Below are 26,312 nucleotides of genomic sequence, written 5' to 3' on the forward strand. Positions count from 1 at the left end.
TAGGTAGGGGTTATTAAATAAAGGCAAATAATTGAGATGAACTGAGGCAAAAAACCTGGGCTTGAGTTGAGAGTAGCCCTGTGAAATGATCCCACTTGAAAGATTTAGTTTTTGGACTGTTTTCATTTTGGCTTTTGGAAAAATAAATCATATTTGGCACTCAGTTTAAGTTCATCCTCTTCTAAACGTGATTCCATTTAATTTTCCCAACTGCTAATTACATTCATATGTACCTTCCAGAGCAGCTTGTTAAGGTGATGTTGGGTGTAAAGGGAGAGATAAGTGTAGAAATACAGGTGGCATCCTCTTTTATTATGGCTTTCAGGAGTGTTGGAGATGACCAGTAGCAACATGAATGAATAAATGAAAGTTCATGATGTTGATGATTGTGAACAGCAGGGAAAGCAGAGAGCATAGAGGACACCTTCAGACTTTTCATTCCCACCATGCTAAAGGAAGGTGGCTCTGAACATGGGGAGGCTGTAATGTGAGATTTGTGTAATGATCACCTTAGAATGTGGCACAAAAAAGCTGCCTGATCAATCACTCATGATGACATGAAGGGAATATGAGCAAGTGTTGCTCAGGTTGGTTGCCCAATTAGTTACATTTGCATGTGAAAGCACAAATTTTAATTTTACTGGTGAGTTTACAGAATGAAGTTCTTAGAAAAAACTTCTCTAATTGCTTGATTCCTATTTTTCTTTCCTTCCTATTTCTTTTAAGTTACCACTTTTGTTACACTTATCTATATCTATTGTTTGGAGGCTGTAATTCTCATTCTGGTTGACCTGAGAATGAGACCCCAGTGATTTCACTCTCTGGTATGTATCTATTTATTACATCTAGTTAAGTGGTAGAGTAATTTGCTCTCAGGCTGGAATCTCATTTGTAATATGTTTTAAGGAAAAGATGGCATGGGATTTCTGAAAAAAGCAGAAGGTTTCTTCTCAAGATGGCTTTGGGAACAAATTATGCTGAAGTCAATTGGAAAAATGAACTGAAGTACTCAGGCACCAACTCAAATTCTCTTGCAGGTAAAAGATCATTTTCCAGTGGTCAATGTTAATTACAAGGTGAAGGATGAAGAGACAGTTAATAAGCAGGGCCAAGGTAATGTTACTTGAAGTTTCTCTGAAATGATCATGTCTGGGATACCCAGGAATCTCTGAGGATTGTGCTGCCTGTACATAGGAATTAAGGTGTTTTTGAGCAGCAAAGTGGGAAAAAAAATCCATAATACTTTCTTTAGTATTATCATTTACAGAAAAACAGATATTAAATTTTATTCTATATCTATTCATATGTGAATATATAAAAAGGTGTGAACCTATATTTCCAGAACTGAAAGAATATAATACTGAGTTTTTCCTCCTCACTATTGACAATATACATAATTAAAATTATTCCTATTTATTTAATGATTTTCTCTTAATGGAAGGTGACTGCAAGTCTACCACACCATTGTTAGTGATCATATTCAGGTTTTATATATCCTAGGCAAAATTGCTGTAGCATGAAGCTATACCCCTGTTGACAAAATGGTTTCTGACCAAGAAATATTGACTTAAAAGGCTGATTGTATCCTAAAAACATGAATTGATCATAATGATTTATCTTGTGAAGCATATTTATAAGTTGGACATAATATTATTTAAATAAGTAATGAAATAATAAGCAACTATAATAAAATAATAATAAAGAAATTATGGTGAAAGAATGTTCATGATACAGTATAAAAGAAAATAGTGAGTCAGAAATCAGTAAATATGTATGTCAACCAAGTGGAAAAATGTTCATATATGTTGTACACACTTCAAAAATTGCTGAAAGAACATGTGTCAAAATATTAACAATAGTTATTCTCAATATTAGAAAACTGCACTTTTGGGTATTTTATAAAGTTTTTTTTAAATAGTAATCATAAGTGATTTTTTTTCTTATTTCAATTTTCATATTATTTCAAATATTCACAGTAGTAGTGATTGTGCTTTATGGGAGGAAGAGGAAGATGTTAGCTTTATGTAACTGTGACCAAAATACCTGGTAAGAAAAACTTAGAGGAGAAAGCTTATTTTAAGATCCATATTTCAGAGGTCAGTCTATGGTGAGTCAGCTTCATCATTATGGCCTTGAAGTAAAGCAGAACTTTATGGTGAAAGGGCACAGCAGAGTAGATCTCTTCAGCTGATGGCATCCAGAGGATCATGGAAACTTCCACAGAGATTTCAAAGGAAGACCTGAGTGTTCAGGCAAAGTAAAGCAGTGTTGGAATCCTCACAGGATTCCCTTGAGAAGACATGCATGAAGTTGTGAAGGGGAAGCTGAAGCTGGAATGGAGATCCCAGGAATTAAGATATTCCAGTAATGTGGAATGTCTGCTGAGGAAAACTGTTCGCTGTAGATGGAGTCAACCTAAGAAAAAGACCATGTGGATGACAACTAGCGAGGTCATTTAGGTGGTGCTGGAGAAGCCCTTTGAAGATTACATCTCACCACAATATTCCCCAGATGCTGGACATGGAGTCACAGAAACTAATATCTGCCTGAGTTTTGGTTCCATCCTTTCCTTCTATATTCTTATTCCTCCGTTTTGGAATGGGAACATTTATTTATGCCATTGTATATTGGAAGTATGCAACTTGTAAGGACAGGCACTGGTGATAAGGAGGCAGATTAAAAGCAGCTGAATAAGGGTTTATTGAGAGTGGTTCCTGGGAGAGACACTCCAGCCTAACAGAATGGGTCTGGAAGAAATGCATCCAGGCTCAGCTGGATTGGAATTTTTTGGGCTCAGGGCTGAAAGGGAGGGCTTGGGACAAAAAGGGAGGATTTTAGAGTCCCTTGTCTTCCTGGGTTGGTCAGGGGAACTTTCTGAGATCCATATGCTTCCAGGATTGGTCAGGAGACCCCAATGATTGTCAGATTGGTTTGAGGCACCATCACTACTTGTTTGTAGGCACCTGATTGTTTTTTCACATGCACAGGTTGTCTTGTGCTTCATTACTTAGCCCCTAACATCCCAGCCATTTTGATGATATAGGGTGTAGAATTACATCTGGATACTTCATGCTTGCTAGGGGCACTGTGGGGAAGGGGATGGCTCAAGTGTTGGTTTGGTTAGGGAGGCGACTGTAGGCATGAAGGAGCATCTGGTAGTAGGGCACTCTGGCAATTTCACCCATGCACTTTCAGGTGAACCTGAGGAGGCAGGGAGCAATCATTCATAGAAGTCCAATTACTAATATAGGAGTGAGAATTCGAGTCAGCCATGTAATGAGGGTTGAGTTTAGCCAGCCTGGTAATTTGATTGTTGCTGTTTAAGCTTTTCACCCAAACAATATATAATGTTGACATTCTTTTTGACCAATCTAGTTTCATTGATATAGTAGCAGCATTCTTCTTTCAGGAAAAGACAGGTTAGACTGGTTCCTCCTTTGTCTGCTGTCAGGAGATCTAGGGCTTGATAGTTCTGTAGTGAAACTTGGGCAATCGATGTTATTTGCCTTTTTAGAGAAGTGAGAGAGGCAATCGATGCCTCTACCCCTTCCCCAAGTTGTTGTTCAAGCTTCTGAGTAGTGGTTGCTGCATAATCAAGTCCTCTTGCCCCCAGTGTGGTAGTAGCAAGTGAGAAGGCCACTACTGTTAGAAAGACAGGCTCATCTTGCCCTGGAAAGGGAGGTGGTAACAAGTCATGTTAATTCAACCTCACTGTACAGAGTTAATTGAGGAAACAAGGTGGAAGGAACACAAAAAGCGAAGGGCATGCTGAGGCTTAGATTTATTTTAGGGTATCATTGCACCAGAAAAGGAACCTCCAGAAGAGCAAAAGTTGGGGAACAGATTCAATGATCTGGTCACAGGGTACTGAACCAGAGGAAGTGTAGCAGCAGGGGAAATTCCCTGATGAGTTATGAAAAAAGGGTACTTTCTCAAAGCCTAGAAAGGGGGATTGTTGGGGTATGGTTGAGGTATTGAGAAGAAGATCAATGAGAATTGCAGTGAAAGAAGTTTGATCCAAACCTGTGCAGAGGAAACAGTCTGAAATGTTATTAATTAACTTTGGATAAATTGAGAAGCTGAAGGCCTTGACATACTAGGGCCATTCATTAGAAAGGGTCAATTTTAGGATGGGCAACTGCATCCAGCTGGTGTTGTATTCCTTTCTCTTGCTCCTGGATGGTTATGTGAATTAGAGAGGACACTTGTACATAAGTTTTCCAGATTCTGATTGAGGCTGAGGGGAGCTTGGTAAAACCCCAATAATAAAATTTACCATCAACACTGGATGCTCGTTTCGGGTCCTATATAGTTAACTTGTTGTATGCTTATTTTTTATAGCAAGGCTTATCTAGGAAGCATGTCTTGCATGAATTTTAATGGCACCCACCATAGGTGTTAGGTCAGTGTTTAAAGATTCCTCAGTTTGGTCTTATATGAAGCATAGTATTGCTGCACATACATGGGATGAGGTAGTTTGGTTGAATCCAGTAATGTTAAGGGTGACCACCTGATTGCAGCAAGTGCAAGGCAATCGCCTTGACCCATAAACTGTGAGTGAGTGGTGCCATCTTGGTGCTATGTTGCTTGGATGTAGAAGCACCATCTGTAGGTTGGGATAAAATCTTGAGAGAGATTAATGATTAGAAAAAGAAGAAGATTGGTGAGAAATTTTGAGTTTGATGGGCCCCAGTGTTGTGGAAGTCTGGGATTGGACATTTGGAACAGGTGCCTTTTTGAGGCGGGAGACATGGTACCAGGGGGCATGGCCCAAAATCTTGGTTGCCACTGGGGTAGTAAGTATGACTGTATGGAGTCTTGCCAGTGAGGTTCCAATGGTTGAGAATGCAGTTACCTAAGTAAGACTGCATCACCTGGTTGAAGAGGGTCCAAATCGTTTTGTGGTTGCACTGGGATTGTGGCAATGGATGGTGCAGGAAGACACTGGTCTGCATGTTCCCTTAGGAGTTTGTGTAGAAGTGTGAGATATGAGCAGGTAGGACACAAGGGGAGAAAGAATGTGTCTTTGGTTGATTAAGACAGGGCACCCATGGAGTTTCTCAAAGGGACTAAGCTTGAATTCAGGTGAGGACCAATGGCAGGAGATTAGGCCAGGAAAGTCTGAGTTCAATGGCAAGTTTAGTGAGATGATCCTTGAAAATGCCATTAGCCCTCTCAACTTTACCCAAGGTTTCAGGATGGTAGGGGATGTGGAGCCTCCAATTGATGTTGAAGCCTTTGGAGACTAGTCGAACAACCTGAGAAGTGAAGGCTGAATCATTGTCTGACTGGATGGAGGTGGGAAGTCTGAACCTGGGAATAATCTGCTTGATGAGAATGGAGGCAACGGTGTCAGCAGTTTCCCTATAGGTAGTTTAGTTTTCTATCTAACTTGAAAAAGAATGAACCAAAGTAGGTAGGTAGTGAACCCTTTTGTGCCTAGGCATGTGAGTGAAGTGGATCTGCTAGTCTTTTCCTGGCTGGTGGTCCCTCATCTGATGTGTGGGGAGTTTAGATTTGATGCTCCCTTGTGGGGATACTGTAGAGCAGACAGAACAAATGGAGTGGACCTGCTGGGGAGTAGTTTTCATTCCTGGGGAGTAAAAGAGGAGTTTTAAAAACTGGAGAAGGTATTTGGGGCCAATATGAAGACAGTTATGAATGTCAATTAATAAACTGTAAGCTTGTTGTTTAGGGAGGGCAATTTGACCCCCCAGGAAGATCCAGCCATCCTCCCCGAAATGGCCACCTTGGGTTATTAGGTTCTGTCATTCCGGTGGGGAATAGTTAGGTTTAATTGTGGAGGATAGAAATAGGATAGGGCCTGCTGAGAATTTTGTCATTAGTTCCTGTGCAATAGAGTCTGTCTTGTTGTTGCCTATAGCTATACGGTCAGAGGAATTTTGATGTATGATGGCCACTCACGATGGCAGTTGTAGTGCCTCTATGATTTTGGAAATCAGAGAGGCATTGACCACTGGTGATCCCTTTGTGGCCAAGAGTCCATGTTCCTTTCAAATAGCTGAATATGAATGAGCAATTAGGAAAGCATATTTGGAGTCTGTGTGTATGTTCACCTGTTTGTCTTTGGATAGAGTGAGAGCTCTGATAACTGCAAAGAGTTCAGCCTTCTGGGAGGTGGTCCCTTCAGAGAGGCAGCTGGCTTCTGGAACTGAGGTAGTCGTGACTACCATGTATGCATCTTTAAACCATCTGCAGTGACCCATTGCCAAACTGCCATCCACAAAACTGGTTAAGTCAGGTGAGGGAAGTGGGTAATCAAAGAGGTCTTCATGGGGTGATTGTGGGGGCCTCCAGAACCTTAGGACAGGAATGGTTAGCATTTGAAGAGGGTGAGAATGGTGGGAAGAGTGTGGCAGGATTGAGGAAAGAAGAAGAACAAAAGGTAATGGTGGAGTTTTCTATAAAGAGAAGGTGGAATTCTTGTATTTGTGAAGGGCTCAGAAGGGGAAGAGATTTATGATTTAAGAAATCCTGCAGTCAATGGTGGTGAATACAGTTATTTACTGGAGCAAGGTAAGTTTTAGGGCTTTCTTAAAAGTTAGTTCCACTGCTGCTTCCAGTGCTCAGAGGCATGGTAGCCATCCATGAACCATAGAGTCAAGCTGCTTGGACAGCTTCTAGAAGGGTCCAGTTGGTTGAGCGAGGAAGCCAGTGGGGATACCCTGTCTTTCATCCATAAAGAGGTGGAAAGGATGGTTAGAGTTAATAAGAGATAAAGTGGGAGAAGATGTGAGAGTATCCCTGAGCTTAAAAATGAGTTGGCTACAAGGTTAGGGGAGGTGAGGGGCCCATGAGGGTTCTCCTTAGCTGCCTGATATAAGGGCTTGACAAGGAGTGCTAAGCTGGGGACCCAATGCCTGAAAAGCCAGCCTGACCCAGGAAGGAATGTAGTCATCTCTTTTGGGTGGCTGTAGATCACAGAGAGCTTAAATTCTGTCTGTTGTCAAGCTTCTAGAGGTTGGAGTGAGGAATATACCAAAATAGGTGACTGAAGAGGTAGTAAACTGGGCTTTGGCTGGAGAGACCCAATATACCTGGGACGCAAGGAAATTGAGTGTCTGAGGACCCTCCTCAGCTCGTTTGAGCTTTTTTCTTATATCATGGGCAGATTGAGTGATGAAATGTGTTGTTAACACTGTAGCCCTGGAGGGAGACTTAGGATTCAGCTTAGTATATTTGGTGAGGGCATCTGTAAGGTGGTTGAGAAATAAGGCTGGATTTTCACCTGGATCCTTCATGATTTCTCTCAGCTTATTAGAGTTAACCACCTTATTGGAAACCTCCTGCATGCCTGCTATAAGATATTGGACTATGTGAGTGCAGTGATGGTGACCTCTTGGCCATCTTGCTAGTCCCAGTTGGGTTCAGTTAGGGGGAATGACTGATGCACCTGAGGGGAGAGTTATATGTGTTAAATAAATTTGATCAGCATGATCTCGTACAGCCTGTGGGATTCAGGCTCACTCATCTTGTGTAAGTGTGGAGGAGAGAACTACATAAACGTCATGCCAGGTAACATTGTAAGCCTGAGAGAGATATAGGAATTCCTTAATATAAGTAGAAGAGTCAGCAGAGAAGGACCCAAGGCACTTTTCAATCTGGGAAAGATCTTGAAGTGAGAATGGGATTGTATTCTGATAATCCCTTTAGTGCCAGCCACTTCCCTGAGAGGACAAAGGAGCTTTGGGTTAGCTGGTAAAGGGCCTGGTGGGACTAGATGTGGGCATTGATAGGAGAAGAGAGAATTGAGTGGGTGGAGGGATCCAGGGGGGAGAGGTAAGGGTTGTATCAGTAGAAGAGGGAGGTGGAGGTATTATGACTGTAGGAGAGAAGGAGGGAGAGGAGGGGAAGAAGGATGGAGGGGGAGGGTTCTGGAGCAGGGGAGGAGGAGCTGTGTTAGCAAAGGAGGGGTGTGTACAAATGTGGGAGGGGAGGAGGAAAAGGATTTGCCTGGGTAGGGAGGAGAAAGACAGGAAGGTGGGGCTAAGAGCAGCTTGGATGCCTATGAGAATGAGGAAGGAGATGTAGAAGAACAATAGGAAAGAGGTTTGGGATTTTCCCTAGCAAGGAATACTTGAGCAGTAGAACAGGTAGAGCAGAGAGTAGGATTGAGCAAATCTCAAAAAGCCTGAACGTAAGGGAATTTTGCCCACCTCCCTGTCTGGCAACAGAAATTTTCCAAATCAGTGAGGATCTGAAAATCAAAAGTCCTTCTGGGGACCATTTTGACCCATTGTCTGGGGCCAGGCCACAGTGGAGTGAAAGACCAGGTGCTTACAGCACAGGTCTTGAGTGAGTCCTAATTTGTCAAAATTGGAATATAGACAACCCAAAGGAGTTTTGGGGTCTAAGGAGGACTCAGTGTTTTCTGTGACCTTCTGGCACCCTCGGGGGTGGATGGGAGCAAAAAAGGGCATCCCAAATTCTTATTACTCTCGCCTGAGAGACAGATAAGGGCTGGGTAAGGGTTGGGGTGTTTCTGCAACCCACTGAGGGCCCAAATGGATCAGAATGGCTCACACAAGGATTGGGGTCATCTCCACAGTTCCTGGGGCCTTCAGCAGAACAAGTGGGGGTTTATGGCATGTGCGTGACTTATAGATAGACCCCCCAGAACCAAGAAGGGCTGGAAGGTCAGGAGTAATGAGAGAATTTACCCCACTCCTGTTGTCCTGGATGAAAGGAGAGAAAAAAAAAAGAGCAGCTTAGAAATTTCCTAGTTCATTTGAAGGAGGGGGTGGACCTTAGAGGGTCAATCCCTATGGGTGGAGGAGGGCCCTCCTTATGGGGAGGGCTGAAATGTCCTCCCAGATTTGGGCACCAGATGTGACGTCAGGCACCAGTGACCAAAATGGGGCAGATTAAAAGTAGCTGAACCAGGCTTTATTGAGATTTTCTCCTGGTAGAGACCCTCGAGTCCAACAGAGCGGGTCCAGGAGAATAGTGCACAGGATCATCCAGATTGTAATTTTTTTGGATTTGGGGCAAGAATGGAGGGCTTGGGATAGGAAAGGGAGGTTTTTAGTGTCCCTTGTTCTCTTGGGGTTGGTCAGGGGATCTTGTTGAGATCCATTCCCTTCCAGGATTGGTCAGGAGATCCCACTGATAGACAGGTGGATATGATGCACCATCACTGCTTGTCTGTTGGTGTCTGATTGTTCTTTCTTGCACTTGGGTTGTCTGGTGCTCTGTTCCCTTAGCCACCTCAAACGAACTTAACATAATTTACTTTTGACTTTTACAGAGGCTCACAACACAGTTTTGTCTTGAGTCTCAGAGGTGACTTTGGACTTGGTCTATTGGACAATGTTGGAACTTTGAAAACTATGGGGACTCTTGGAGATAGGCTAAATGGTTTTTCAATTGTGAGATAGACATGAAGTCTTGGAGACCATGGGCAGAATATTATTTTGTGAATATGAGATTTGCCCTGAAAAGCTTATTCGGCAATTCAGAAACATTTGGAGATAAAATAGTTATGAGAACCATAAACTAATCAGTTGATTAATCAACATATTAATGGATTGATAAATAGAATGATTACTGTTTGGTAATCAGGTGTGATGTGGTTGAAGAAGTTAGGTCACTGGGGCATGCCCTTTGATTATACACTTTTAATTTACATATTGTAATGGGTGCAATAGTGTATAATTATATACACTACTGGGATTCACTGTTCCATATTCATACACATACATGATATGACAATATAATTTGATCAACATCATTCCTCAGTGGATTATATTTTTTCTCTGGCTCCTTGCTTGCCCTTTCTGCTTCCTGGCTGTCTTGAGCTGAACAGCATTCCTCCACTACACCCTTCTTCCATGATGTTCTGCCTCACCTCAGGCCCAGAGCAATGGAGAAGGTTGGCCATGGACTGAAGCCATGAACCCCAAATAACTTCTGAAGCCATGAACCCAGAGTAACCTTTTTATACTCTAAGTTGTTCTTTTCAGATATTTTGGTCACAGTGAGAAAAACACAAATCATAGGGGAGGAACTGGAAATAAAAATAGAATTCATTACTGATGAATCTAATTTGTTCTATCCTTCAGATCCCAGGGAAAACACCATTTGTCACCAGAGTAATTTTGTTTTTTCCAAGCTTTTTCTTGCCTTGTTGCTGATACTTTTCCTGCTGAAGGAAATCTTATTGTCTGTCTCTTTTATCAGTAAGTATGCCAACGGAGTCAGTTAGCAATGCCTACCTTTCATGAATAGAAGCCATTCTTTAGAAACTGATATTTCACAATGATCCAGGCATTTGAAAAATAAATTTTCTATTGTGGGGGCATGGGTTGGAGTTCCTGAGAATTCATTGGGAATTTTGCTTTTGCAAAAATCATGGAATTTATGTTCACTGAGAGAATTTGAAGAGTAGGTATATGTGTATGGTTTGGTGTTACAGAATAAAATCTATGGGTCATCAGTTCTATATTAGATTCTGTTTGGACACATCTATATTTCCTTAGTAGAATTTGTAAGGCTAGTCTTATTTGACTTCACAGACACTTATATTTTTGGATGAGCAGGTAGACATTAAGGGGATAGAAGAAATGTCCCAGGAAGAGTACCCCAGGGGATTTTCTTCTAATAATTTCTGTCTGTCCCATTGTGAGGTCTCAGGAAAAGTCAATTTAACAAATAGGTCAATTTATGCATATGTTGTATTTCACAGTTTATCAAGCTTTCAAAAGTCATAAAACTTAACATATACTAGAGTAGATATTTAATTTATTAATTTGGTCATTTGATAAGTAACAATGGCCATACATATTTTTTGCTAGGCACTGTGTGAGAGAATCCAGAAATAGCCACAGCCACTGGTCTCAAGATATTAATAGAATAGTCAAAATAACCAGTGCTTATAACATGAGCTGGGAAGTATTGTGCAGGTAAGAAGTGAGCACAGAAAGCTGAGATAGGTTTCCTGAAGGAGGAGACATCTGCGCCTGTTACTACCAAATGACATAGATATATTATATGTATGTCATTACATCATGGAAGTATTGGGGGGAAATATAAATATCCTGACTGGGAAAATATAGTGTGATGTGAAAAACTTTGAAATGAAGTTGTAGGTGGCAGACAGAAACATAATTCAGATCCTGAAGAAGGTCATACCCTATTATAAAATATTTTTGATTTTTCCCTAAAGATTATATGATAAGATATCCTTTGCTACTTAATAAACAAGCCTAAAACAGATATTTATTTAGCTCATGCATCTGTGGTCTGACAATTTAGACAGGCTCAATTGGGAGTTTTCTTTGGACCTAGCTGAATTCACTCATGTATATGATGTTGGGGACCAATCACAGGCAACTCAGCTTCTGAAGAATATCATGTGAGCTGAATGAAAGGAGCAATTTTACCACAGTCCTCTTATTATTCATCAGGCTAGCCTGGGTTGGTGCTACAGAATGAAATCTATGGATCATCAGTTCTATATTAGATTCTGTGTGAGAGCGCATTTGTATTTCCTTAATAGCATTTATAAGGCTAGTCTTATTTGACTTCACATACACTGATATTTTTGTACAAGCCAATTTCAGACATCCATGATAAAGGTTTCGTGAAAGGGGAAAAAGTCATGTTAAAGTTTAAAATTGGAACTATCCTGGTTGCTTTTGCACATTCTGTTGATCAAATGGAATCTTAAAGGCAGCTCATATTCTATTGGTGAAGAAACAGATTCTTGATTGGAGAATCTTCTTGATTCTACTTCTTGATTGGAGAAGCTACAAGGTCACATTGCTAAGGGGTGTAAATCCAAGAAGAGTGGAACATTGAGGCTAATTTTGCAGTGTGTCAGTGAATGTGGATACATTGTGGAATTCTGGGCAGGGATTTGACATAATCAAATTTGACTTAAGAGGCATGCTTTTACTGAGTTGTGAAGATGGACTTAGGAGGACAAAGATGAAGGTAAGGAGAGGTTTATTTTGTAGAAAACGTACAGAAGTATACAGCATTGTTTTAAATGAGATAAAGCAGACTAAGAAAGTCATTGGTTGTATGTCTTCTCTCACATATGATAATTTGGGAGCAAAAAGAGAAAAAGGGGTCAGGTCTCATGAAAATTGAGGCAAAAGTAGTAGAGTAGAGGCAGGGTACAAGGGTGACAGAAGAGGGAAGGGAATGGGGAGGTACTGGGGAATGAAAATGACCAAATAATGTTATGTGTGTGTATGACTATGTAACAGTGCATCCTATTATTATTATAATTATAATGCACCAAAGAGATGCTAATTCATCATCCCTTTGGAAAACATTGAGAGTCTCATTTAAGGATACTGTTAGTGAAGAAAGAGAGGACAGGTAGCTTTGAAGGGTAAAGAAGATACAATCAAGGGAGCCAAGGCTTGATGAATATTGGGGATTAAAACCCCAGAGATGTTAAGTGTGAATATAATATCCTGATCTTGTAAATTCAGCTGTGAAGAAGTTCTTCAAAAGTGTAGGCAGTATAGAATGAATAGCGGGTTTGTTTTGAAAGATGATTATTTACATTTTAGGCACAATGTTAACTCACAATGTACATGTCCGGTGGGAGGCATATTTGTCTGGATTTCAGTAAAGAGGTCTAGAAGTTTGGAAGTCATTTACATAATGATAGCAAGTTCCAGCATGGGGATATATGGTATCACTCCAGAAGAGAACTTTAAACTAGAAATAGGGATTAGGATAGAACTCTTGGAAATATTAAATTTTTTTCACCGTGGTGAATGGAGGAAGAGAGCTGATGGAAGAGGATAATAAGCAGAAGTAAGAAAGGTGAGGCAGGAACAGGAGAGAACACTGTACCAAGAGCTAAGGAGGAAGACTTGGGTGAATGATTGCAAGAGGCCATTAGAAAATGACTAATAAATCGTTCTAGTAAATTATTGATGATCCATTTCATGCATGGTTTAATGAAATGATGGATGCCATAGCCAGAATGAAGTGGGTCAAGAAACAACTAGGAGGTTAAAGGGAAAGAGGAAATTTAATTTCTAGCAGTAGTGTTTATTAACCCAGGGCCTTGCATATTCTAGGCAAGGTGAGAGTGTTAGTTCTAAATTGGGAGAGACACACAATCTTTAAGATCACCCAGAATTGGTTAAAATTAGCAAATTATTCCTTTCCCCAAAGTCCCAGGTTGTGTACTTCCTTAAATATTTCCACTCCCATCCCACAAAATTTAGCCTTTGTTTGCATCTTGGGTTAACTCTAAAAGGAGACTATGGATACCATTCTTCAGATCCCAATTTGATGGTACTTTCATGTCTTCTTTCAACTCCTCATCTTTTAGTTATTCCTGGAGATACCTAATATTTACAAAGCATTAGGATTAGGATTCCATTGACTGAGGGGTCATGGGGAAACTTTTTCTGTCAGGCTCTGTCCAACTGGGTAATTGCACATTTGTAGATTTTGTCTATAGAGTGCAAGAAAGTAATGTAAAGAGCAACGAACTAATGTTACCAGAAAAATGATTGGTTTATGTTCTATTTTCCAGCTTTCTTTCAAAAAAATTCTCAGCTGTTTGAAGACAAAAATAATAAAATATTAATAAAAAAATTGATTTACACACATTCGGAGTGTGTAAGAACGAATTCATCCATAGAAGGTAAAACTTCATGTGCCTAGAATTCAGTTGCTGACTGTAGTATGTAAGGTTCCCAAATCAGTATTTATGAATTCCAGGTAGAACACACTAAGAAGTGGAGCATCATGGTCATTCTAATCTACAAGTGCACAATTTTATAGAATCTAACATTCTTTTTTAAAATCTTTTTTTTAATAGACAAACACAATATCTTTATTTATTTATTTCTGTGTGGTGCTGAGGATAGAACCCAGTGCCTCACATGTGTGAGGCAGGTGCTGTACCACTGAGCTACAGACCCAGCCCAGAATCTAACATTCTAATATGGATATTGAATGTTGTCCATGTGAAGCTCAATTTGGCAAAAGGATATATTGTTATTGTATTTCTTCAGACTGTTATTTTTTCTGAGGTTTTTGCAAGGCTAGTGTTTTTCTCATGTCAGTCAAACAATTCGATAAAAATGAAGATGAATATATTATGGTGAATGTGAATTTTTTACATTTAAATAGAGTATTTTAAAGACATTTTTAAATTGACAGAAAAGTTGAGCAGATAATAATAAAAGATTCTATTGTAACCCTACCTTGCCCACACAGTGCCCATTATTATTATCCTATTCCTATGTAAGGACATTTGTTACAACAAATGAACCAATATTTGTGATTTTTTCCCTTTGGTACTAGGAATTGAATTCAGGGTTTTATACATTTTAGGCACGTCTCTATCACCGAGCCACTTCCTTAGCCCAACATTCTTGATTTTCCCAATTTTAAACTCTTGTTCTTTTTTCTATACTAGAATCCCATGCAGTCCCCCATATTCCATTTATTTGTCATATCTCTTTAGATTCCTCTTTACTATAATATTTGTTTTCAGATCTTTCTTGTTAGATGGCTCTGACAACTTAGGGGAATACCATTCTCTATATTATTGGTTGTCTCTGTACTAAAGTTTGAAATTTTTCTAATGACTATAGGGGGTTATTTGTTTTTTGGAAGAAGGTCACAGATATAAAATGCTATTCATCACATTAGTTCCAGGGTATATATTATCAAAGTGAATGTTGAGTATTGTGCTGAACTCGATCATCTGAGGTGGTGTTTGTCAGGTTTCTCATTGTGAAGCTACTTTTCCCTCTCCTATTCCCACACTGTACAGTTCATAATGAGGTTGCTACATGCAGCTAATGTTTTAGGATGGAGGAGTCATGCTCCCATTTATTAAGGTGGTGTATTATGTTAGCGCTCTCTAGAGGAACAGAAGCAATATGAATATGGATATTTATTTTAAGAACTTGGCTCATGGAAATGTGGGGGCTTTATAAGTCCAAAATTTGATCTGGGTAACTTTACTGCTGAAGACTCATGAAGGAGTGGCAGATGGAGACCAAAGGAAGTCTGCTAAGCTTTTAAAAGGTTGTTATATTTTTCAGTGATAAAATTTCCATTTTTTACATCTTTTTTAAATTAAATTATTTATTCATCCTAATTTGTTATACATGATGGCAGAATGCAATTAATGTTATATTACACATATAGAGCACAATTTTTCAAGTCACTGATTACACACAAAGTATGTTCACACAAATTCATTTCTTCATACATGCACTTAGGGTAATGTTGTCTAACTCATTCCACCATTATTCCTACCCCATTGCCCCCTTCCTTCTTCTCCCTCCCTTTTGCTCTTTCTAAAGTTCCTCCATTACCTCCCCCACCCCATTGCCATTATTAGTCAGCACTTCTTTGTTTCTTTTTTGGAGATAATGGTTTGTGTTTGTACCTGAGATTGAACCTTGGGCTTTCACACCCCTGAGCCACATTCCAGCCTTTTTTTTTTGCCACTATTGATTTTTTTTAACTAAAATTTAGACCTTACTGGTCCTTGGTAAGATTTTTTTTTTGTGTTGAAACTTGGATATTTCCATTTTGAGGTTTTGGGGTCTAGGTTTTACTTAAACCTTATATTTTGTCTGTTTTTTTTTTTGTGTGTGTGTGTGTTACCAGTCCAGCAGGTGAAAGGAGCCCTGACACATTATTGCCCACTTGAGGCAACTTGGCTCCTTGGCAACTGAGGAAAGGGGTCTCCTTGTTATATCTGGGTGAATATGGGAGCTGCAGCTTTCATGCTGTTTCCCTAGGTCTTTAAATTTAATAATATACTTTAAAAATAAATTTTTATATATTGCACTGATTTGCCCTTCTTGCCTATAAAGGAAAAGTCTGGACCTGTTGCCCAAAGAATTGGAAGTCATTTAGTTCCAGTTGCTACTTTTTTTCTACTGATGCAAAATCTTGGAAGGATAGTCAGGAAAACTGCTCTTGAATGGAGGCTCACCTGGTGGTGATAAACAACAAGGAAGAGCAGGTACTTTCTAAGAGACAATGGAGTCATGAGCCTGTCTCACTTTGATACATGTCTTTGCTAAGAAGGGATATTGATGCTGTGGCAGAAGACTTTCCATAAGACAGATAGGAGAGGCTCCCTCAGCCTTCCCATTCCACACCTTGTACCTTCTTCAGTGTAACTAACCTACCCCGAGGGAAATTGTGGCATTCAACATGTAAGACCTGGGGGTTTAGTGAAAGGATGAAAATGTTTCTGCCTAAAAGAGCAGTTGGTTATTTCAATATATAACTGTTTTCTGAATTATCAACTGCTTAACAGAAAGAAGAATTAACTTGAATAGGCAAAGTTAAATCAAGAGATTCATAATCAGCAATCAAGAGTGAAATTTTAAGAACTGTGAAATGCTGGTTGTTGTGATGCATGCTTGTAATCCCAGAGGCTTGGGAGGCTGAGGCAGGAGGATCTCAAGTTCAAAGCAATCCTTTGCAATGTAGCAAGGAACTAACCAATTAGCAAGACTCTGTCCCTAATTGAAATATAAGAAAGGGTGGGAATGTGGCTCAGTGGTTATGCACTCCTGGGTTCAATTTCTGGTACAAAATAATTTCATGATGATATGAAAGGAAAATGATTAAATTTGTAAGAATTTTCCTATGCAAAAATTTGAAGAATGTTCTCTCAGTGAAGAAAAGAGGGAATTTGAATTTGAGATAGAAATTCATTATGATTGTCAGTAGGAATTGCTTCCATATTTAATAAAATTAAGGTTTACAGATGATGTCCTTGATCCTTTTGTGCTCAAAGACCTGCAGTTCTGAGGTCCCCATCTGGTTATTACTGAACCATGTCCTTTTGTTTACACTTGTGTATGACTATAAAGAGTTCAGTTGAAAAACCACACTGTACTTTTTAATATGTATAATTATTAGTTGTTAGTAAAATCTTTAAAAAATATAAAGAAGATGGAAATATTAACTACACCAATTTGATTATTATGCACATTGTATATGTGTCAAATTATCATGTTATCTGATAGATTTTACAATTAAATAATAAAGAAGAAATAAATCACCAACAATTTTTTAAAAATTATTTTTATTTGTGAATTATATTTACACATTATAGTGGACTTCATTCTGTTACATTAACACCAGTACATAGCATGATTTGGCAAAAAAACAAAACAAAACAAAACAGCTCAGTTCAAGCTGAGTATCTACAGCCTATGATTTCTTTTCTTTTTCTTTTCCTTTAGGATTTCCTCACTCAGAATATGGATAAAGGCTCTGCTTATTTGGTGGGGCTGTCAGATCCAGAGGGTCAAGGACACTGGCAATGGGTTGATCAGACCCCACACAACCAAAGTGCCACGTGAGTACAGAATTAGATAAAGGAATCCTGGGTCTGGATCATGCACGAAGTTCAGAGTGTTCCAGCATCAGTTCTGAAACTAAAACAGCTCACTCTTGTCCTGTTGCACACACAGTTAATCAGTTTTATTACCTCATGAAATTATCACAGAACCCTAGGAGGCACACATTATTTTTCCTATTATAGAACTAAGGAAATTGAGTTTGGAGAGTATAGATATTTCAGCTAAGGTCACCCAACAATACTTTAGAACTGGGTGGATTCTACTTTGCTTTTAAAAAATCTATTTATTCTCTATGTTTAAAAATCATGTTTTTAAAGATTATTGCATATTATTATGATTTAATTGTTCTCATATACCAATAATCCCAAAGTTGGATACTATTACAATATTCCATATTTATGTAATATTTAAAGGCATTTAAATACATTAGTATACTCCATCTTTGATCTTTATATCTTCTTTGTGAAATATATAGTGCTGTTACTCTGGTCCAGTTTTTAGATGGGCAAACTGAGAATCTAAGAAATTAAATTATATGACCTAGAAAACAGGAATAAGTAGAAGATCTAGAGATTTAACTCATTCTTCAGACTTCAAAATCGTCCCATTAAAAAGGGAAAAAAAAGCCTATATTTTTTTTAAATTTTTTTTTTATTGGTCGTTCATAACATTACATAGTTCTTAATACATCATATTACACGGTTGATTCACGTGGATTATGAACTCCCGCTTTTACCCCGTATACAAATTGCTGTATCACATCAGTTTCCCTTCCATTGATTGACATATTGCCTTTCTAGTGTCTGATGTATTCTGCTGTCTGTCCTATTCTCTACTATCCCCCCTCCCCTACCCTCCCCTCCCCTCCCCTTTTCTCTCTCTACCCCTTCTACTGTAAATCATTTCTTCCATTTGTATTATCTTGTCTTGCCCCTCCTTTCCTCTTATATGACATTTTGTATAACCCTGAGGATCGCTTTCCATTTCCATGCAATTTCCCTTCTCACTCCCTTTCCCTCCCACCTCTCATCCCTGTTTAATGTAGATCTTCTTCTCAAGCTCTTCATCCCTACCCTGTCCTTGTTTACACCCCTTATATCAAAGGAGTCATTTGGTATTTGTTTTTTAAAGATTGACTAGCTTCACTTAGCATAAACTGCTCTAATGCCATCCATTTCCCTCCAAATTCTATGATTTTGTCATTTTTTAATGCAGAGTAATACTCCATAGTATATAAATGCCACATTTTTTTATCCATTCATCTATTGAAGGGCATCTAGGCTGGTTCCACAGTCTTGCTATCGTGAATTGAGCTGCTATGAACATCGATGTAGCAGTGTCCCTGTAGCATGCTCTTGTTAGGGCTTTAGGGAATAGACCGAGAAGGGGAATAGCTGGGTCAAATGGTGGTTCCATTCCCAGCTTTCCAAGAAATCTCCATACTGCTTTCCAAATTGGCTGCACCAATTTGCAGTCCCACCAGCAATGAACAAGAGTGCCCTTTTCCCCGCATCCTCTCCAGCACTTATTGTTGTTTGACTTCCTAATGGCTGCCAGTCTTACTGGAGTGAGATGGTATCTTAGGGTAGTTTTGATTTGCATTTCTCTGACTGCTAGCGATGGTGAGCATTTTTTCATGTACTTGTTGATTGATTGTATGTCCTCCTCTGAGAAGTGTCTGTTCAGGTCCTTGGCCCATTTATTGATTGGGTTATTTGTTATCTTATTGTCTAATTTTTTGAGTTCTTTGTATATTCTGGTTATTAGGGCTCTATCTGAAGTGTGTGGAGTAAAGATTTGTTCCCAGGATGTAGGCTCCCTGTTTATCTCTCTTATTGTTTCTTTTGCTGAGAAAAAACTTTTTAGTTTGAGTAAGTCCCATTTGTTGATTCTATTTGTTAACTCTAGCACTATGGGTGTCCTATTGAGGAATTTGGAGCCCGATCCCACAGCGTGTAGATCATAACCAACTTTTTCTTCTATCAGATGCCGTGTCTCTGATTTAATATCAAGCTCCTTGATCCATTTTGAGTTAACTTTTGTGCACGGCGAGAGATAGGGATTCAGATTCATTTTGGTGCAAATGGATTTCCAGTTTTCCCAGCACCATTTGTTGAAGATGCTATCCTTCCTCCATTGCATGCTTTTAGCCCCTTTATCAAAAATAAGATAGTTGTAGTTTTGTGGATTGGTTACTGTGTCCTCTATTCTGTACCATTGGTCCACCCGCCTGTTTTGGTACCAGTACCATGCTGTTTTTGTTACTATTGCTCTGTAGTATAGTTTGAAGTCTGGTATCACTATACCGCCTGATTCACACTTCCTGCTTAGTATTGTTTTTGCTATTCTGGGTCTTTTATTATTCCATATGAATTTCATGATTCTTTTATCGATTTCTACAAGATATGCTGTTGGGATTTTGATTGGCATTGCATTGAACTTATATAGGACTTTTGGTAATATCGCCATTTTGATGATGTTAGTTCTGTCTATCCATGAGCAGGGTATATTTTTCTATCTTCTAAGGTCTTCTTCTATGTCTTTCTTTAGGGTTCTGTAATTTTCATTGTATAAATCTTTCACCTCTTTTGTTAGGTTGATTCCCAAGTATTTTATTTTTTTGGGGGATATTGTGAATGGAGTAGTTGTCCTCATTTCTGTTTCAGAGGATTTGTCGCTGATATACAGGAATGCCTTTGATTTATGCGTGTTGATCTTATATCCTGCCACTTTGCTGAATTCATTTATTAGCTCTAATAGCTTCTTTGTAGAACCTTTTGGGTCTGCTAGGTATAGAATCATATCATCTGCAATTAGTGATAATTTAAGTTCTTCTTTTCCTATTTTTATGCCTTTAATTTCTTTCGTCTGCCTAATTGCTCTGGCCAGTGTTTCGAGGACTATGTTGAACAGAAGTGGTGAGAGAGGGCATCCCTGTCTTGTACCAGATCTTAGAGGGAATGCCTTCAATTTTTCTCCATTCAGAATGATGCTGGCCTGTGGCTTATCATAGATTGCTTTTACAATGTTGAGGTATGATCCAGTTATCCCTAATTTTTCTAGAGTTTTGAACATAAAGGGATGCTGTACTTTGTCGAAAGCTTTTTCTGCATCTATCGAGATGATCATATGGTTCTTATTTTTAAGTTTATTGATGTGGTGGATAACATTTATTGATTTCCGTATATTGAACCAACCTTGCATACCAGGGATGAATCCTACTTGATCATGGTGTATAATTTTTTTGATATGTATTTGAATCCGATTCGCCAGAATTTTATTGAGGATTTTTGCGTCAAGGTTCATTAGAGATATTGGTCTGTAGTTTTCTTTCTTTGAAGTGTCTTTGTCTGGTTTCGGAATCAGGGTGATGTTGGCCTCGTAGAACGAATTTGGAAGTTCTCCCTCTTTTTCTATTTCCTGAAATAGCTTGAAAAGTATTGGTGTTATTTCCTCTTTAAAGGTTTTGTAAAACTCTGCTGTATACCCATCCGGTCCTGGGCTTTTCTTAGTTGGTAGTCTTTTGATGGTTTCTTCTATTTCCTCTATTGTTATTGGTCTGTTTAGGTTGTCTATATCCTCCTGGCTCAATCTGGGCAGATCATAAGACTCAAGGAATTTATCTATGCCTTCACTATCTTCTATTTTATTGGAGTATAAGGATTCAAAGTAATTTCTGATTATCTTCTGTATTTCTGAAGTGTCTGTTGTGATATTGCCTTTTTCACCCCGTATGCTAGTAATTTGGGTTCTCTCTCTTCTTCTCTTCGTTAGCATGGCTAAGGGTCTGTCAATTTTATTTATTTTTTCAAAGAACCAGCTTTTAGTTTTGTCAATTTTTTCAATTGTTTCTTTTGTTTCAATTTCATTAATTTCAGCTCTGATTTTAATTATTTCTTGCCTTCTACTTCTTTTGCTGTTGTTTTGCTCTTCTTTTTCTAGGATTTTGAGATGAAGTAGGAGATCATTTATTTGTTGGTTTTTTCTTTTTTTGAGGAATGAACTCCAAGCAATGAATTTTCCTCTTAGAACTGCTTTCAATGTGTCCCATAGATTCCGATATGTTGTGTCTGTGTTTTCATTTAACTCTAGGAATTTTTTAATTTCCTCCTTGATGTCTTCTAAAACCCATTGATCACTCAGCAACCTATTGTTCATTCTCCAGGTGATGTTTGATTTTTCCTTTCTTCTTTTATCATTGATTTTCAGTTTCATTCCATTATGATCAGACAAGATGCATGGTATTATCTCTACCTCTTTGTATTGTCTAAGAGTTGCCCTGTGACATAGTATATGGTCTATTTTTGAGAAGGTTCCATGTGCTGCTGAGAAAAAAGTGTAGCTACTTGATGTTGGGTGGTATAGTCTATATATGTCAATTAAGTCTAGGTTGTTAATTGTGTTATTGAGTTCTATAGTTTCCTTATTTAACTTTTGTTTGGAAGATCTGTCCAGTGGTGAGAGAGGTGTGTTGAAGTCTCCCATGATTACTGTATGGTGGTCTATTAGACTCTTGAACTTGAGAAGAGTTTGCTTGATGAACACGGCTGCACCATTATTTGGGGCATATATATTTATGATTGTTATGTCTTGTTGGTGTATGGTTCCCTTGAGCAGTATGAAGTGTCCTTCTTTATCCCTTTTGTTTAGCTTTGGCTTGAAATCTATTTTTTTAGATATGAGTATGGACACTCCTGCTTGTTTCCGTGGTCCATATGAGTGATATGATTTTTCCCAACCTTTCACCTTCAGTCTATGTATATCTTTTCCTATCAAATGCGTCTCCTGTAGACAGCATATTGTTGGGTCTTGTTTTGTGATCCATTCTACTAGCCTGTGTCTCTTAATTGGTGAGTTTAAGCCATTAACATTTAGGGTTATTATTGAGATATGGTTTGTTCTTCTATCCATATTTGTTTATTGATGTTACTAAACCTGATTTGTTATCCTCTTTGACTACTTTCCCCCCTTTCCTGTCCTACCTCCCATTGTTGGTTATCAATGTTATTTTCCATTTCCTCTTCCTGTAATGTTTTGCCAAGGATTTTTTGAAGAGATGGTTTTCTAGCTGCGAATTCTTTTAACTTTTGTTTATCGTGGAAGGTTTTAATTTCATCTTCTAACCTGAAGCTTAATTTCGCCGGATACAAGATTCTTGGTTGGAATCCATTTTCTTTAAGCGTTTGAAATATGTTATTCCAGGATCTTCTAGCTTTTAGAGTCTGTGTTGAGAGATCAGCTGTTATTCTGATTGGTTTACCCCTAAATGTAATCTGCTTCCTTTCCCTTGTAGCTTTTAAAATTCTCTCCTTATTCTGTATGTTGGACATCTTCATTATAATGTGTCTAGGTGTGGATCTCTTATGATTTTGCACATTCGGCGTCCTGTAGGCTTCTAGGATTTGGGATTCTGTCTCATTCTTCAAGTCTGGGAAGTTTTCTTGTATTATTTCACTGAATAGATTGCTTAATCCTTTGGTTTGGAGCTCTGTGCCTTCCTGTATTCCAATGACTCTTAAGTTTGGTCTTTTGATATTATCCCATAGCTCTTGAATGTTCTGCTCATGGTTTCTTAGTAGACTTGCTGAGCTATCTATGTTCTTTTCAAGTTGAAATACTCTGTCTTCATTGTCTGATGTTCTATCTTCTAAGTGATCCACTCTGCTGGTAGTATTCTCAATTGAGTTTTTAAGTTGGTTTATTGTTTCCTGCATTTCTAGTATTTCTATTTGTTTGTTTTTTATTACCTCTATCTCCCTGTGAAATTGATCTTTTACTTCCTGGATTTGTTTGTCAATGTGGTCTTTCATTGTCTGATTTTGCTCTCTCATGTCTTCCTTGAGACTCCAGATCATCTGAAGCATGTATGTCCTGAGCTCTGTATCTGACATTCCATCTGTTGCACCTATTACCTCTTCTAAAGTTGAGTTGACCTGCATTGCCTGTGGTCCTTTCTTTCCTTGTGGTTTCATACTGCTGGCGTTTCTTTCTGCTTGGTGAAATTGTTGTGTCTTTGATATTTTCCCCCTCTATTTATTTATATTGCTCTTGTATAGTTGAAAAATCACCCTTGCAGGGCAGGTAGTGGCTGTGATCCTCCTCCAATTAGTGTGATCCGTCTACCATGCTGGCAGGCCCTAGGTCTGCTTTGCTGGTCGGTCAAAGGTCCACCTACCCAGCAGGCGCCAGGGGCACCTGTGACACTCCATAGGTTGCTGGGCCTAACCTCCCGATGGGTTGCAGGTTCGCCTAGCTTGCAGGCACTGGGGGAGGGGCCGGTTCCGCCCCTCAGCAGGCTTTGGGCCCGCTCTGCTGGTGTTCACAGTCCCGCCTACCTGCAGACACTGGGGGAGGGGACGGGCCTAGCCCTCAGCCGTCCGCCGGACCTGTCCTAGTGGGTCCAGTCCGCGTTCCCCGCCGGCGCGTGTAGCTGCAGTCACTTGGCTGGTTGCTGGGCCTGACCCGCCCGCCCGTGGCTTGCAGGTTGGCCTAGCTTGCAGGCACTCGGGGAGGGGCCGGTTCCGCCCCTCAGCAGGCTTTGGGCCCGCTCTGCTGGTGTTCACAGTCCCGCCTACCTGCAGACACTGGGGGAGGGGACGGGCCTAGCCCTCAGCCGTCCGCCGGACCTGTCCTAGTGGGTCTGGTCCGAGTTCCCCTCCGGCGTGTGTAGCTGCAGTCACTTGGCTGGTTGCTGGGCCTGACCCGCCCGCCCGTGGCTTGCAGGTTGGCCTAGCTTGCAGGCACTGGGGGAGGGGCCGGTTCCGCCCCTCAGCAGGCTTTGGGCCCGTTCTGCTGGTGTTCACAGTCCCGCCTACCTGCAGACACTGGGGGAGGGGACGGGCCTAGTCCTCAGCCGTCCGCCGGACCTGTCCTAGTGGGTCCAGTCCGCGTTCCCCGCCGGCGCGTGTAGCTGCTGTCACCAAAAAGCCTATATTGATTCATGGGCCATGGTGACTTATTTTCATCATATAAGGAAGCCCCATGGATTTACAGTCACCTGGCAACAGGGCCTATGTTTAGAGGAGAGCCTGTGGGTAATGTTTGGTCAAATGCTTAGTGCAATAAGGTATGAGAAAATATGATTGATGAGGGCATAATTTTCAAGATAAATGCCAGAGGTGGTGGAGGAGGAGAAACTGCATGAGAATTGGGGAAGGTTGGTCTGGGCATATCTGTCACTGATTTCCACAAGTTTCACCCCAGCCTCTGACCCCATAACTGACTCTATCCCCTTTAAAAGCAGTCTTGGAAGAATAACTTCATCTTTTTTCTCTGTTTCAGATTCTGGCATTCAGGTGAGCCAAGTCATAGGGAAGAGCATTGTGTTGTAGTAAATCATCATCCTACATCATCACAATGGGGCTGGAATGATCTACTTTGTAAAGATAATCAATGATCAGTTTGTGAAATGTTGAAGATCTATTTATGAATCAACACTTTTCATGGACATGTTTTTGGATTTGCATTCATTATTCTAGAGCTAGCTCATAAGTTCTTCTGTTTAAAAGACATTCCATAGACTTTTAGGTATGTGGTTAACTATTCCACTTTTGAGGAAATATTAGTGTTGCATATATAATTTATCAGTTTACTTCCTACAGAGCACCTAATACAATAATTGTGGGGAACTTTTACTTAATGTACAATGAGTTTACTCCATATTATTTCTGTACCATTATGATGGTACAGAATTTTTAAAAGATACATTGTATCAAAATGCCTTTGACTGCCTCAGTAAAGAGAGTAATTGAACAGGAGGGAAATATTTAATCCTGTGTCTATCCAATGCTGGAACTCTTCTCTTCACTCTACCTTGTGTTGTATGAGTGTGTTTCATTGTCTTATACTTATTTTTCTCTAGAGCATCTTACATCAATGTGTGTGAACAGGTTTTATGTGAGATTTGTGCTTAAAGAGCGATATAGAATCAGAAGCCATTCTACTGAGTGCTAATCACTGAAAAGGATTGTACGAAGTAATACAGTATAGTTATGGTTTTAAGCCACTAAGGTTTTGGGTAGAATGGTCAGTACTGGGGAGAATACTTTCACGTGAGTATCATTTTCTAGAAATGATAATGTTGAAGCTGGCTGATTTCTCTGAAGGTGGAGATCTGCTGACAACTGACAGCCCTTTGGATGTAAATTTTATTCAGATGAGTTAAATTCTGAAACTTAGATTATGTTACAGTTTAGATATTTGGTGTCTCCCAAAACCTCATGTGTGTGACAATGAAAGAGAGTTTAGAGTTTAAATGATTGGGCTATAAGAGCCTTCACCCAATCAGTGCATTAATCCCCTGATAGGGACTAAATAAATGGTAACTGTGGGCATGTAGGGTGTGGCTGAAAAAGATGAGTCACTGAGAGTGTGCCTTTGAGGTTGGTATTTTGTTGTGGTGGAAAGAGTCTGCTTCCCTGTGAGCATGTCCTGAGCCACTTTTCTTCTCTACACCTTTCTTCTCTGATGGTCTGCTTCACTTCAGGCCTAGAGCAATGGGAGCTGGCTGAAACCTTTGAAAGCATGAGCCTCAGATGAACTTTTTCTCCTCTAAAATTGTTTTTTGTCAAGTATTTTGGTCACAGTAGCAAAAAAAGCTGACTAAAACAGATTAGGAGTCCTGTGAAGAGTCCTGTTCACAATTTTGTAACCAAGAGGGGAACTAGCCTTCAAATGATAGAAACACCATGGATGGCAGAGTAGAGCAATGAGAAGGATCTGGTTAATTAAGTTCTTTCTGAGTCACAGAATTGACTGTTTTCACAGTATAACCTTCTGTGAATTTTTATTGTGAAGACTGACAAATTTCTAAATATTTGTCAGACTAAGTCCTGATGGATTTAAGAAAACGTTACAGTTAGTGACTAGATTTTATCTAGACATGGTTTATTTGAGTAAAAGGAACACATTTTTCAGAGTATAGCTCCAAGATTTTGTTGAGTGAATGCAAACCTGTAAACACCATGC

At 39.6% G+C, this 26,312-nt stretch overlaps 1 pseudogene; it reads left to right on the top strand.

Moving 5' to 3' along the window:
- The first annotated feature begins 2,300 nt into the window (after positions 1-2,300).
- On the top strand, positions 2,301-24,774 carry LOC113178494 (C-type lectin domain family 4 member A-like; annotated as a pseudogene).
- The last annotated feature ends 1,538 nt before the right edge of the window (positions 24,775-26,312 follow it).

Source organism: Urocitellus parryii, chromosome 5 (genome assembly GCF_045843805.1).
Source record: "Urocitellus parryii isolate mUroPar1 chromosome 5, mUroPar1.hap1, whole genome shotgun sequence".
Lineage (NCBI taxonomy): Eukaryota > Metazoa > Chordata > Mammalia > Rodentia > Sciuridae > Urocitellus > Urocitellus parryii.